This window comes from Bos indicus x Bos taurus, chromosome 14 (genome assembly GCF_003369695.1).
Source record: "Bos indicus x Bos taurus breed Angus x Brahman F1 hybrid chromosome 14, Bos_hybrid_MaternalHap_v2.0, whole genome shotgun sequence".
In the NCBI taxonomy this organism is placed as follows: Eukaryota; Metazoa; Chordata; class Mammalia; order Artiodactyla; family Bovidae; genus Bos; species Bos indicus x Bos taurus.
Genome location: NC_040089.1, coordinates 41,443,070 through 41,456,007, shown reverse-complemented (window position 1 = coordinate 41,456,007; position 12,938 = coordinate 41,443,070). Strand labels below are relative to the sequence as shown.

General features: G+C 37.4%; 1 non-coding gene across 1 annotated transcript; it reads left to right on the top strand.

The window, feature by feature from the left end:
* Positions 1-1,577: 1,577 nt before the first annotated feature.
* On the top strand, positions 1,578-1,682 carry LOC113904537. Its single transcript, XR_003514557.1, has one exon. It is a non-coding gene; the product is annotated as a U6 spliceosomal RNA (small nuclear RNA).
* The last annotated feature ends 11,256 nt before the right edge of the window (positions 1,683-12,938 follow it).

The window sequence follows — 12,938 nt, the reverse complement described above, 5'->3', positions numbered from 1 at the left end:
GTTTGGATTCTAAACCTTGACTAACTTGGAATAATCAGGAAAAAAAAAAAAAACTTATTACCAACTCCAACCAGCAATCACATTTAAAACTGGAATCAACAATTTTTAAGAAGCAATGTAAATACAATTTGTAACTAAGGTTGCTATGTTACTATATCACTCTGTGTCCATCTGCTATTTAGGGGTCAATGTGAGCCCATTGTGCATTAAAATCTGTAAAATATACTCCCAAGAATTCTATTTTTCAGGCAGCAAATTAAGAGGAGTGGATGATAACTATCTCTATTATAGGCTGGGAAACTAATATATCTGCCTGAGTGCACTTATTTGAATGGAAAATAGGTGGATATAATGTATACTGAAAAGAAATATGATAAAGCCTTTGTTAACAGGCAGCTGACCCTATGTTGAAGGTTAAGTATTTAATACTTCAAAACTAATATTATTGGGGATAAATTTTGCCTCTAAGTGGTAATTAAATTTAGTCCTCAAAAATTTGGAGAGGTAAGACATTTAAATTAATAGATGAGTTTTTAGCAAAACTGTAGCACTGAGACCACATTTGTTTTGTACCTACCCTATTTAAAATATTACTGCGATGAGAAAACCATTATTTGAAATACAGTATTTGGCAGATAGATACTGCAATATATATGTTACATCTCTCTAACATACCATTCAATCCTAAAGGAAATCACATCTGAATAATCATTAGAAGGACTGATGCTGAAGCTGAAGCTCCAATACTTTGGCCACCTGACGGGAAGAGATGACTCATTGGAAAAGATCCTGATGCTGGGAATGATTGAGGGGAGGAGGAGAAGGGGATGACAAAGGATGAGATGGTTGGATGGCATAACCGATTCAATGGACTTGAGTTGGAGAAGGCTCTGGGAGTTAGTGACGGACAGGAAGTCCTGAAGTGCTGCAGTCCATGGCGTCGCAAAAAGTTGGACATGACTGAGTGACTGAACTGAGCTGAACACATGCTAGCAAAGTAATGCCCCAAATTCTTGCCCACAGTAGTAGTAGTAGTTTATAATAGTCATGTGAACTAAATTTGTCCATTTTAGTTCACTGATTCTTAAAACGTCAATGTTCACTCTTGCTATCTCCTGTTTGACTACTTCCAATTTGCCTCGATTCATGGACCTAAAATTCCAGGTTCCTATGCAATCTTGTTCTTTACAGCATTGGACTTCTAAAACTAGGTACAATTAATAACTTTCAAGTTGAAATTCAGTTTATTTATACACATCCTCCACCAAGTTCTCATCAAGTACTTTGTTTGTTATGTTAGAGCAGATGTAGCAAACAGAAAGAGGAAGTATGTCAAATCAAACAGTTTATTATTTGACCTTGTGGATAATCCAGAGAAGCATGTACAGTGTTTAAATTCTGAGGCTTAAGGTAAATATTTCAGAAAGACTCTCTACTTTGTTGATTGGTAAAATGCACCACAGAATATAATTTCCTCACTATTTGGTTAAATGTAAAGAAATATGGAACTTTTTGAAAAGAATTGCTTGTCTGGTAAAGATGGACGGTCTACTGAAATAGGCATTAAAAAATAGATTGTGCTAGCTTTGGCAGCACATATGCTAAAATTGGAATGATGCAGAGAAGATTAACATGGCCCTGTACAGGATGACATGTACATTTGTGAAGGATTCCATATTTTTGGTATATTTGTAGGTTGTTAAGAGAATTGATCTTTCTCATCACAATAAAATATTTTTTTCTTTTTTTGTAATGATGAGATTATGGATCTGTATAAGACGATGTTAAACTTGTAGTAATCATATCATGATATATGTAAGTCAAATCATTATGCTATACATCTTAAACTTATACAGTGCTGTACATCCAGTGCATCTCAATGAAACTGGAAAAAAATAGATTATGCCATTAAAGCATGAAATTGAAAGATAATAATAAGAATAGCAACAAAATAAGGTTAGTTTATTTTTTTGCATCCTGAGTAAGTGTCAGTTTCTGAATCAGGTTCTTTCTCACAAAAGCCTTAGGAAGCACTGGGTTAGCCAAAAGTTTTGTTCAGGTTTGGTCCACCGGCTAAGTTTGAAAGTGTTGGGAAGTAAGAAAGAATATTTCTGATAAATGCAGTGTCTTACTTTATGAAAACATGAAAACATTTAAACAGTGACTTTTATTAAAACATAATTTAAAAAATTAAGAGCACTGCTTTGGTGTTTTAATTCCACTGTGTCAATTTTGATTTCCCTCAAACAGTAGAGATTGAAGTCTTCAAAGGGATCCCACAAGGGTGTCTGTGCTAAACTGCCATTTCCAAAAGATCACAACTGATGCTCACAAGTTATTCTCACAAGTATCATATACAACAAATATAAGCTTTGCAATATACAATTTGAGGAAGATTAGTGAAGCCAAGGAGCCACAACTGTCACACTCACAGGATGGTAGTGTTAGTTTCTCAGTGGTGTCCAACTCTTTGGGACCCCACGGACTGGACTGTAACCCACCGGGTTCCTCTGTCCATGGAATTCTCCGAGCAAGAATGCTGGAGTAGATTGCCATTCCCTTCTCCAGGGCATCTTCCTGACCCAGGGATCAAACCCAGGTCTTCTTCACTGCAGGCAGACTCTTTACCATGTAAGCCACCAGGGAACCCCATATACTCACAGAAATATCACTCAAATATCCATGCCTTCCAATATAAGCACAGCAAATATGCATATACAATTAAATTGTTTGACATTTGAAATGTGTGACATTGCCCTATGTAACTCTAAGACATTAACCAGTACATGGTAATCCCCTGGTGGCAATGATTGATTCAGGATGGCACAATCAAAGTGAAGCAATTTATTCATTGGTTGTGGGAAGCAGCCTCTTCCTGTATTGAAAAAGGAAGCTATGTAAGTCAGGCTGCAGCAACTATTTATGTCCACTATGAGGACAACTAGTTTGTAGGTGAAGCTGCAACACAGAAGAGGGTAGAAAAAAATGATTAACTGTAAATCATTTAGTTTAAATAAGTCATAAACACCTTCAGATATTTGACTGGTTACAAGGACTGCTTTTCTGGCTGAGTTTTAGTTATAGTTAGTTATGTAAACGATATAGGGACATATACGTTTATATACAATACAGACACCTCGTGGTATCAGGTGATTCCTATGATGGGTAAGATATTTAGAAAATTATTTAATACATACTAAGTGCAAAGAGCTAGTATAGACTTTGAGAAGAAGAAATCATTATAAATTAATTGCTTTGAGAATGATTCTGAATCAAATAACTCCAACACTGTGAATTACAAATTATGTGCTAATATATCTATATATAAAGTGTTAGCAATGGTGAGAAAACTCATAGACTGTGATTCATATGAATTTCTGTTTCAAAGCAAGGCTTCTACATTCCATTTTGGATCTCATTCATACTATTATCTATGCAGAATGGGCTAGGGAAGAGTGGAATTGCTGCAGTCTATACAAAACAAGTGAACAGGATTGGCTTGGAGTTGTGCCATCTTTGCAGAGGTAGTAATTTGTCTCAATGAAGATTGTTGCCTTGATTAATGATATAAAAATATAGGAGTTTGTAAGATTAGGTTCTCTCTAAGAAGGGCAAAATTTGATAGTATAAGCATACTTTTGAAATGACATTTTATTTTAAAGCTGACATTTTAGACTTTTATTTGTTGTCAGTAAAATAGAGCAAAATTGGTTATACATGTATTATTTCTTTTTCCTCCAACTTCTCTAGCCACACTCTCCACAGCACACAGAAATATTCACGCACAAGAAGATATATGACTAAAATTGAAGGAACGTCACACACAGTGCGAAGGGGATGTTGTGGTAGTTAGTATGAAATATTAAGTAAAAGCTAAACGAGTGACTGGGGAAAAAGGTCTTTATTAAATAACTAGTTTTTTGTGAGATTCAGACTATGTAATCTAGCATGTAACAATTTGGTACAGATATAAACCATGTATAAGGAGAAGTTAGTAATAAAAGTAAGTGATTGATTCAAAATAAGTGAGCTAAGAACAGTATTTTTACTGAGTATTAATACCTTTTCCTACTGTTATAGGATAAAGTGTTTTGATTCAATCAATTAATTTGGGATTGGAGTGTAAAGAGGATACTCAAAATAGGATTTTGAAGATTTTTACAATTTTGTTAAGTAAAGGACACATGGGAGCCATTTTATTCATGCAGTTATTCATGCAGTCTATAATTCATTTACTTAGTAAATTAGGATGTAAGAAAAGTTTTGAGCATCTAAGATGAACCTGTTTTAATTTTTTTCAATTTTTATTTTTTTACAGTAGTTCCTTGTTGGTTATCTGTTTTAAATATAGCAGTGTGTACATGTCAGTCCCAAACTTCCAATCTATGCCTTCCTGGTAATCATAAATTCATTCTCTAAGTCTGTTCATCTGTTTCTGTTTTGTAAATAAGTTCATTTGTATAAAATGAACATCTAATTAGCAAGATGGGCTTGTCATTAAATAGATAAGTGAAAACCAATTAGATATGATCCCTGACCACATGGAATTTCAAGTTTCATGATAAATGCAATGAAATAAATCTTCTATAATATTTAATCTGATGACTTTAAATTTAGAATTTGTATAGGTCACAGAGACACTCCATTTTTGGAATAAATATTTAAGATGAGAAAAGTGAATGGAGACAGAGAGATCAGAGCTTCCACAGTGGCTCAGAGGTAAAGAATCTGCCTGCAATACAGAAGATATTAGAGACATGTGCTTGATCCCTGGGTCAGAAAAATTCCCTGAAGGAGGGCCTGCAACCTACTCCAATATTCTTGCCTGGAGAATCCCATGGACAGAGGAGCTTGCTAGGCTATAGTCCATAGGGTTGCATAGAGTCCAACAAGACTGAAGTGACTTAGCATGCACAGAGAGATCAACATACTATCTGAAAATTAACCTTAGGAGCTCTTTCTGGGTTGCCTGGCAACTGCTTCCCTTCCAATGGCCAAATTACACATCTGTCAGAAAGTTCCTATTTGTGGTCATAGAAGAAATTTCTCATTCATAGAATATTACACAACTTGACAATCCTCAAAACACAGGGTGAGAAGCAGGGGTACACGTCTGACCATTATTCCTTCAGTCTTTTGGGCCCTAGAATTATCTTTTAAATGGAAATAGGGGTTTCCCTGGTGGCTCAGTGGTAAATAAATTGCCTGTGGTGCAGGAGCTACAGGAGACGCAGTTCGATCTCTGAGTTAGGAGGATCTCCTGGAAAAGGGCATGGCAATTCACTCCAGTATTCTTGCCTGAAGAATTCCATGGACAGAGGACCCTAGTGGGCTACACAGTCCATGGGGTTGCAAAGAGTCAGATGCAACTGAAGTGATTTAACAGCGACAGCATTACCAATGGTATAGTATTTGCTTTCCTGATAGCTCAGTTGGTGAAGAATCCGCCTGCAATGCAGGAGAACCCAGTTCAATTCCTGGGCTGGGAAGATCCACAGAAGAAAGGATCAGCTACCCATTCTAGTATTCTCGGGCTTCCCTTGTAGCTCAGCTGGTCAAGAATCTGCCTGCCCATGCAGGAGACACAGGTTCAATCACTGAGTCAGAAAGATTCCCTGGAGAAGGAAATGGCAATCCACTCCAGTATTGTTGCCTTGGAAATCCCATGGACAGAGGAGCCTGGTGAGCTGCAGTCTACGGGGTTACAAAAGAGTCATACATGATTTAGTGACTATACAACAACAACACAACAACAAAAATGTTTCTACAAGATAAATTCAGACTTAAATTGAAGAAAGTGGGAAAACCACTAAACCATTCAGGTATGACCTAAAACAAATCCCTTATGATTATATAGTGGAAGTGAGAAATAGATTTAAGGTCCTAGATCTGATAGACAGGGGCCTGACAAACTATGGACAGAGGTTCGTGACATTGTACAGGAGGCAGGGACAACCGTCCCCAAGAAAAAGAAATGCAAAAAAGCAGAATGGCTGTCTGAGATGGCCTTACAAATAGCTGTGAAAAGAAGAGAAGTGAAAAGCAAAGGAGCAAAGGAAAGATATACCTACTTGAATGTAGAGTTCCAAAGAATAGCAAGAGATAAGAAAGCCTTCCTCAGCGATCAATGCAAAGCAATAGAGGAAAACAACAGAATGGGAAAGACTAGAGATCTCTTCAAGAAAATTAGAGATACCAAGGGAACAAATCATGCAAAGATGGGCTCAATAAAGGACAGAAATGGTATGGAGCTGACAGAATCAGAAGATATTAAGAAGAGGTGGCAAGAATACACAGAAGAATTATATAAAAAAGATCTTCATGACCCAGATAATCACGATGGTGTGATCACTCACCTAGAGCCAGACATCCTGGAATGTGAAGTTAAGTGGGCCTTAGGAAGCATCACTATGAACAAAGCTAGTGGAGGTTATGGAATCCTAGTTGAGCCATTTCAAATTCTAAAAGATGATGCTTTGAAAGTGCTGCACTCAATATGTCAGCAAATTTGGAAAACTCAGCAGTGGCCACAGAACTGGAAAAGGTCAGTTTTCATTCCAAGCCCAAAGAAAGGCAATGCCAAAGAATGCTCAAACTACTGCACAATTGCACTTATCTCACATGCTAGTAAAGTAAGGCTCAAAATTCTCCAAGCTAGGCTTCAGCAACACATGAACCGTGAACTTCCAGATGTTCAAGCTGGTTTTAGAAAAGGCAGAGGAACCAGAGATCGAATTGCCAACATCTGCTGGATCATTGAAAAAGCAAGAGAGTTTCAGAAAAACATCTGCTTTATTGACTATGCCAAAGCCTCTGACTGTGTGGTTCACAACAAATGGTGGAAAATTCTGAAAGAGCTGGGAATACCAGACCACCTGACCTGCCTCTTAAGAAATCTGTATGCAGGTCAGGAAGCAACAGTTAGAACTGGACATGGAACAACAGACTGGTTCCAAATAGGAAAAGGAGTTCGTCAAGGCTGTATATTGTCACCCTGCTTATTTAATTTATATGTAGAATACATCATGAGCAACACTGGGCTGTAAGAAACACAAGCTGGAATCAAGATTGCCGGGAGAAATATCAATAACCTCAGATATGCAGATGACACTACCCTTATGGCAGAAAGTAAAGAGGAACTAAAAAGTCTCTTGATGGGAGTGAAAGAGGAGAGTGAAAAGGGCTTAAAGCTCAACATTCAGAAAACTAAGATCATGGCATTCGGTCCCATCACTTCATGGCAAATAGATTGGGGAAAAAGTGGAAACAGTGGCTGACTTTATTTTTGCGGGCTCCAAAATCACTGCAGATGGTGATTGCTGCCATGAAATTAAAAGATGCTTACTCCTTGGAAGGAAAGTTATGACCAACCTAGACAGCATATTAAAAAGCAGAGACATTACTTTGCCATTAGTGGTCTGTCTAGTCAAGGCTATGGTTTTTCCTGTGGTCATGTATGTATGTGAGAGTTGGACTATAAAGAAAGCTGAGTGCCAAAGAATTGATGCTTTTCAACTGTGGTATTGGAGAAGCCTCTTGAGAGTCCCTTGGACTGCAAGGAGATCCAGCCTGTCAATCCTAAAGGAGATCAGTCCTGGGTGTTCACTGGGAAGACTGATGTTGAAGCTGAAACTCCAATACTTTGGCCACCCTATGCAAACAACTGACTCAAAAGATCCTGATGTTGGGAAGGATTGAAGGCAAGAGGAGAAGGGGACGACAGAGGATGAGATGGTTGGATGGCATCACTGACTCAATGGACATGAGTTTGGGTAGACTCCAGGAGTTGGTGATAGACATGGAGGCCTGGTGTGCTGCAGTTCATGGGGTTGCAAAGAGTCCGGCATGACTGAGCAACTGAACTGAATTGAACTTTGTTATCCAATATATCCTTATTATGATATTTATCTATTTTACACTTAATAGTTTTCATCTTTTGATCTTACCCCTGTCCCTTTCTCCCAATTGGTAACTACTAGTTTGTTTTCTCTGTTTCTGGTTTACTCATATATTTTTGGGGCTTCCCTCATGGCTAGATGGTAAAGAATCTGCATGCAATGCCAGAGACTTGAGTTTGTATCCCTGGATTGGGAAAATCCCCTGGAGGAGGGTATGGCAACCCACTCCAGTATTCTTGCCTGGAGAATCCCCATGGACAGAAGAGCCTGGCAGGCTACAGTCCTTGGGGTCACAAAGTGTTGGTTTTCTCTATCCGTGAGTCTGTCTCTGTTTCACTTATATACATTTGACTGTTTTATTTTTTAGATTCCATATAAAAGTGAAGTCATATGATATATGTCTTCCTCTGTTCAACTTTTTCTAAGCATGATATTCTCTAGGTCCATGCACATTCCTGAAAATGGCATGGCTGAGTAATATCCCATTCCTTATCCATTCACATGTTCCTTCTGCATTCACCTGTTGATAGGCACTTGGGTTGCTTCAGTATCTTGGCTATTATAAATAGTGCTGCTGTGAACACTGATGCTTTCATATTGTGGTGCTGGAGAAGACTTTTAAGAGTCCTTTGGATTGCAAGGAAATCAAGTCAGTCAGTCTTAAAGGAAATCAACCTTGACAATTCATTGGAAGGACTGTTGTTGAAATTAAATCTCCATACTTGGCCACCTGATGTGAAGAACTGACTCACTAGAAAAGGCTGATTATGGGGAAGATCGAAGACAAAAGGCAAATGGCATGGCCAGAGGATGAGATGGTTAGATAGCATCACTGATTCAATGGGCATGAATTTGAACAAACTCCAGCAGATACTAGAGGACAGAAGAGCCTGGCATGCTACAGTGCACAGAATTGAAAAGAGGTGGACATGACTTAGTGACTGAACAATGTCAACAATGAACATTGAGCTGCATATAGCTTTTCAAATTAGTGTTTTCATTTTTTTTTTCTGGATGTATACCCAGGGGTGCAATTGCTGGATCATGTAATAGTTATATTTTTAGTTTTCTGAGGGATTTCCATACTGTTTCCCATAGTGGTCACACCAATTTATATTCCCACCAATTCCAAGGAGAGAGGAGCCTGGGGGGCTACAGTCCATGGGGTCACAAAGGGTCAGACATGATAGCGACTGAACAGCAATAATGTACAAACACTCCCTTTTCTCCACATCCTTGATAATATTTATCATTTGTAGACTTGGTTGTGAAGTGATATATCAATGCCTTTTTGATTTACATTTCCCTAAAAATTAGTGATGTTGAGGGTTATCTCCATGTGCCTGTTAACCATCAGTATGTTAATTTTTAAAAATATCCACACAGAGCTTCTGCCCATTTAAAATTTTGTTTCTGCTTTTTTGATATTTAGTTTTATGAGCTGTTTTCATATTTTGAATATTAACCACTCCCCCGCTGTGCTGTGCTTAGTCTCTCAGTCGTGTCCAACTCTTTGTGACCTCGTGGACTGCAGCCCACCAGGCTTCTCTGTCCATGGGGATTCTCCAGGCAAGAATGTTGAAGTGGGTTGCTGTGCCTTCCTCCAGGGGATCTTCCCAACTCAGGGACTGAACGCAGGACTTCACACTGAAGGCGAATTCTTTACTGTCTGAGCCACCAGGGAAGCCCACTAACCCCCCATAGACCTTATCATTTAGAAATATTTTCTCTTATTCCATAAGTTGTCTTTTCATTTTGTTAATGGTTTCCCTTGCTTTGCAAAAGATTTGAAGTTTAATTAGGTCCCATTTGTTTTTATTTTCTTTGTCTTAGGAGACAGATCAAAATATTGCTACATGTCAAAGAATGCTCTGCTTGTTTTCCTCTAGGAGTTTTGCAATCTCAGTTCTTACATGAAAGTCTTTAATACATTTTGAATTTGTTTATATTGTGTGAGAAAGTGTTCTAATCTCATTTTTTTCACATGTAATAACTGTCCAGTTTTCCCAGAACCCTTTATGGAAGAGACTGTCTTTTCTTTGCTGTATATTCTTGCCTCTGTTTTTGTAGATTAATTGATCCTAGGTATGTGTGTGTGTTTTCTGGCCCCTTGATTCTATTGTTAATCTATATGCCTATTTTTATGTCAGTACAATATTGTTTTGATTACTGTAGCTTTGCGTATTTTTTTTTTTACTTTTGATTTTGTTTTATTTTATTATATTGACATAAAGTTGATTTACAATGTTCTGTTATTTTCAGGTATATAGAAAAGTGATTCAGTTATACATAAAAACATATCTTTTTTCAAATTTTATAAGTTATTACAAAATATTGAGTACAGTTCCCTTTGCTACACAGTAGGTAATTGTTGGTTATCTATATTATATGTAGTAATGTATATATGTTAATCCCAGGCTCCTAATTTATCGCTCCCCTACTCTCCCTTTTTGGTAACCCATAAGCTTGTTTCCTGTGTCTGTAGATCTATTTCTGTTTTTTAGATAAGTTCATTTACCATTTGCAGCAAACATGAAAGCAACCTAAAAATTATCATACTAAGTGAATTAAACTATACCAAGAAAGACAAATATCATATGATACTATTTATATGTAAAATCTAGTTTTGTAGTTTAATATGAAGTTAGGGAGTATAATACTTCCAATTTTGTTCTTTTTCTCAAGATTGTCTTGTCAGTTAAAGACATTTGTGGTTCCATACGAATTTTAGGATAGATTATTTTAGTTCTATGAAAAACATGATGAGTATTTTGATAGGGGTTGCATTTAATCTGTAGATTGCTTTGGATAGCATGACTATTTTGACAATATTAATATGTTCAATCCAAGATCATAGGGTATCTTTTGATTTTTTGGCATCATTTTCAATTTCCTTCATTAGTATTTCATAGTTTTCAGAGTATTTCCCCTCTTTGGTTAAATTTATTCCTTTGTATTTTATCCTTTTTGATTTAATTTTATTAAGTTTTTTTCCTTTTCTCTTTCTGACAGTTCATTGTTAGTGTATAGAAAAGTAACATGTCTCTGTGTAGTAATCATGTATCTTGTAATTTGCTGAATTCATTTGTTAGTTCTAATAATTTTTGGTGAGACTAGAGTTTTCTTCATGGAGAATCATGTTATTTGCAAATACTGATAGTTTTATTTTTACCTTCCAATTTGGATGGCTTTTTTTTTCTTACCTAATTGCTATTGTTAGGATTTCTAATACTATATTAAATTGTTCTTGATTTTAGAGGAAAAATTTTCAGCTTTTCATCATTTAGTGTTATTTTAGCTGTGAAACTGTCATAAACAGCCTTTATTATGTTGAGATATGTTCCTTCTATCACAACTTTGATGAGAGTTTTGTAATGACTAGATGTTGAATTCTGTCAAACGCTTTTTCTGAATCTATGGAAATAAACATATTTTTATTCTTCCTTTTGTTAATGCAAAATCATTTAATATGATTGACTTGTGACTATTGTATCATCCTTGAGTCCCTGGAATAAACCCAATTTGCTCCTGCTGTATGATGTTCTTTATATGTTGTTGGATTTTTTTCTATTTTCAGATGAGGTTTAAGCCATGATTTTATCAAATATATTTTATATCCCTATCTCTCTTCTTCTGGGACACTGTAATGCAAATATTAGGATGCTTGATGTCTTCCCAGTTTAAACTATCCTCATATTTTAAAAGCATTGTTATTCTTTGTGCTTTTCTGACTAAGTGATTTCCATTATATTATCTTTCCGATTACTTATTGTTCTGTATCACCTAGTCTATTGTTAATTCCTTCTAGCGTATTTTTCCTTTCAATTATTATATTCTTCAGCTCTGTTTTTTTTAATACCTTCTAGTCCTTTGTTGAAATTCTCATTATATTTGTCCATTATTTTCTCCTATTCAGTTAGCCTTTTTATTACTACTACTTTGAACTCATTATCAAGTAAATTATTTACCTCTGTTTTATCAAGATTCTTTTCAGGTTATTTCTTGATTTCTGAAATATATCCTTCTGTCTTCTCCTTTTGTTTAACTTTCTCTGTCTCTAGAAAATTAGAGGAGACCGATCTTGATCCTAAAGGAGTGCCCTTGTGTGATAACCTCCATATTCATTCTGTGACTACCACAGAATGGATAGGAAGAGTTGGATCTGAAGTGAGCATGGGCCACATCTTCCAGGGAGTGCTGACAACCACCACTTTGATTCAGAAGTAGGACTGATGTTGGAAGGGTTAGAGCTAAATTCATGTACAAGCCTGGGCTCTGCCTATGCTAGTGATCATTACTGCCCTATGGTAACAGTCCCTGATGGAGCTGGGTTTCTCCCAAGTGTCTTGGTAGTCTCCACTTTGGCTGCAGTCATAGCCAACATGTGAGGCCTTGGGCCTACAGTTCTGTGCTGGCTGCACTTTTTCCTAATGTGAGCTCCTTGGTAAAGGCTGGGGGCACTGGAGGAGTTGATACCACACAACTGAGCTATTTTTGTTTTCATATGCAATGGCAGTACCTTTTCCGAAACTAGTTTCACTTCTCCTAAGTGTGAGTAGGGGCATGCTTGCTGTCAATGGCTGCCTCTGTCCCGGTAGAGGCAGGGTTGGGGCCCAATAATATCTAAGTGGCAACAGTAGCCCCCTCCTTAGTGAGGACCAGAAGAGGGGCTGGAGCAGGAGGTTGGGAGACAAACTGGGGTGGGTGAGCAAGCCAACCAGAGCACCAGGCAGTTTTCAGCGTGCCACCTCTGTGCTGTGATCAAGAAAAGCAAGACTATATGCACACTCTTCAAGAGCAGAATCTTGGTTTCATATAACCCTTTCGTAAACTCCACTGAGTTTCAAACCAGCTAAGAGGACTTGTCTCTCTGGTGTCATATTCCAAGGACTGAGGTGCCTAATATATAGCTCAAACCCTTTGCTCCCCAGGGAAGACCCTAGATCCCATCATATGCCCCTCCTCTTCTGGATACCCCCATAAAGGGTGTGGGTTCCTACCAGATAACTTTTTCTCCCTTCCTACCAAATTCTGTGTGCA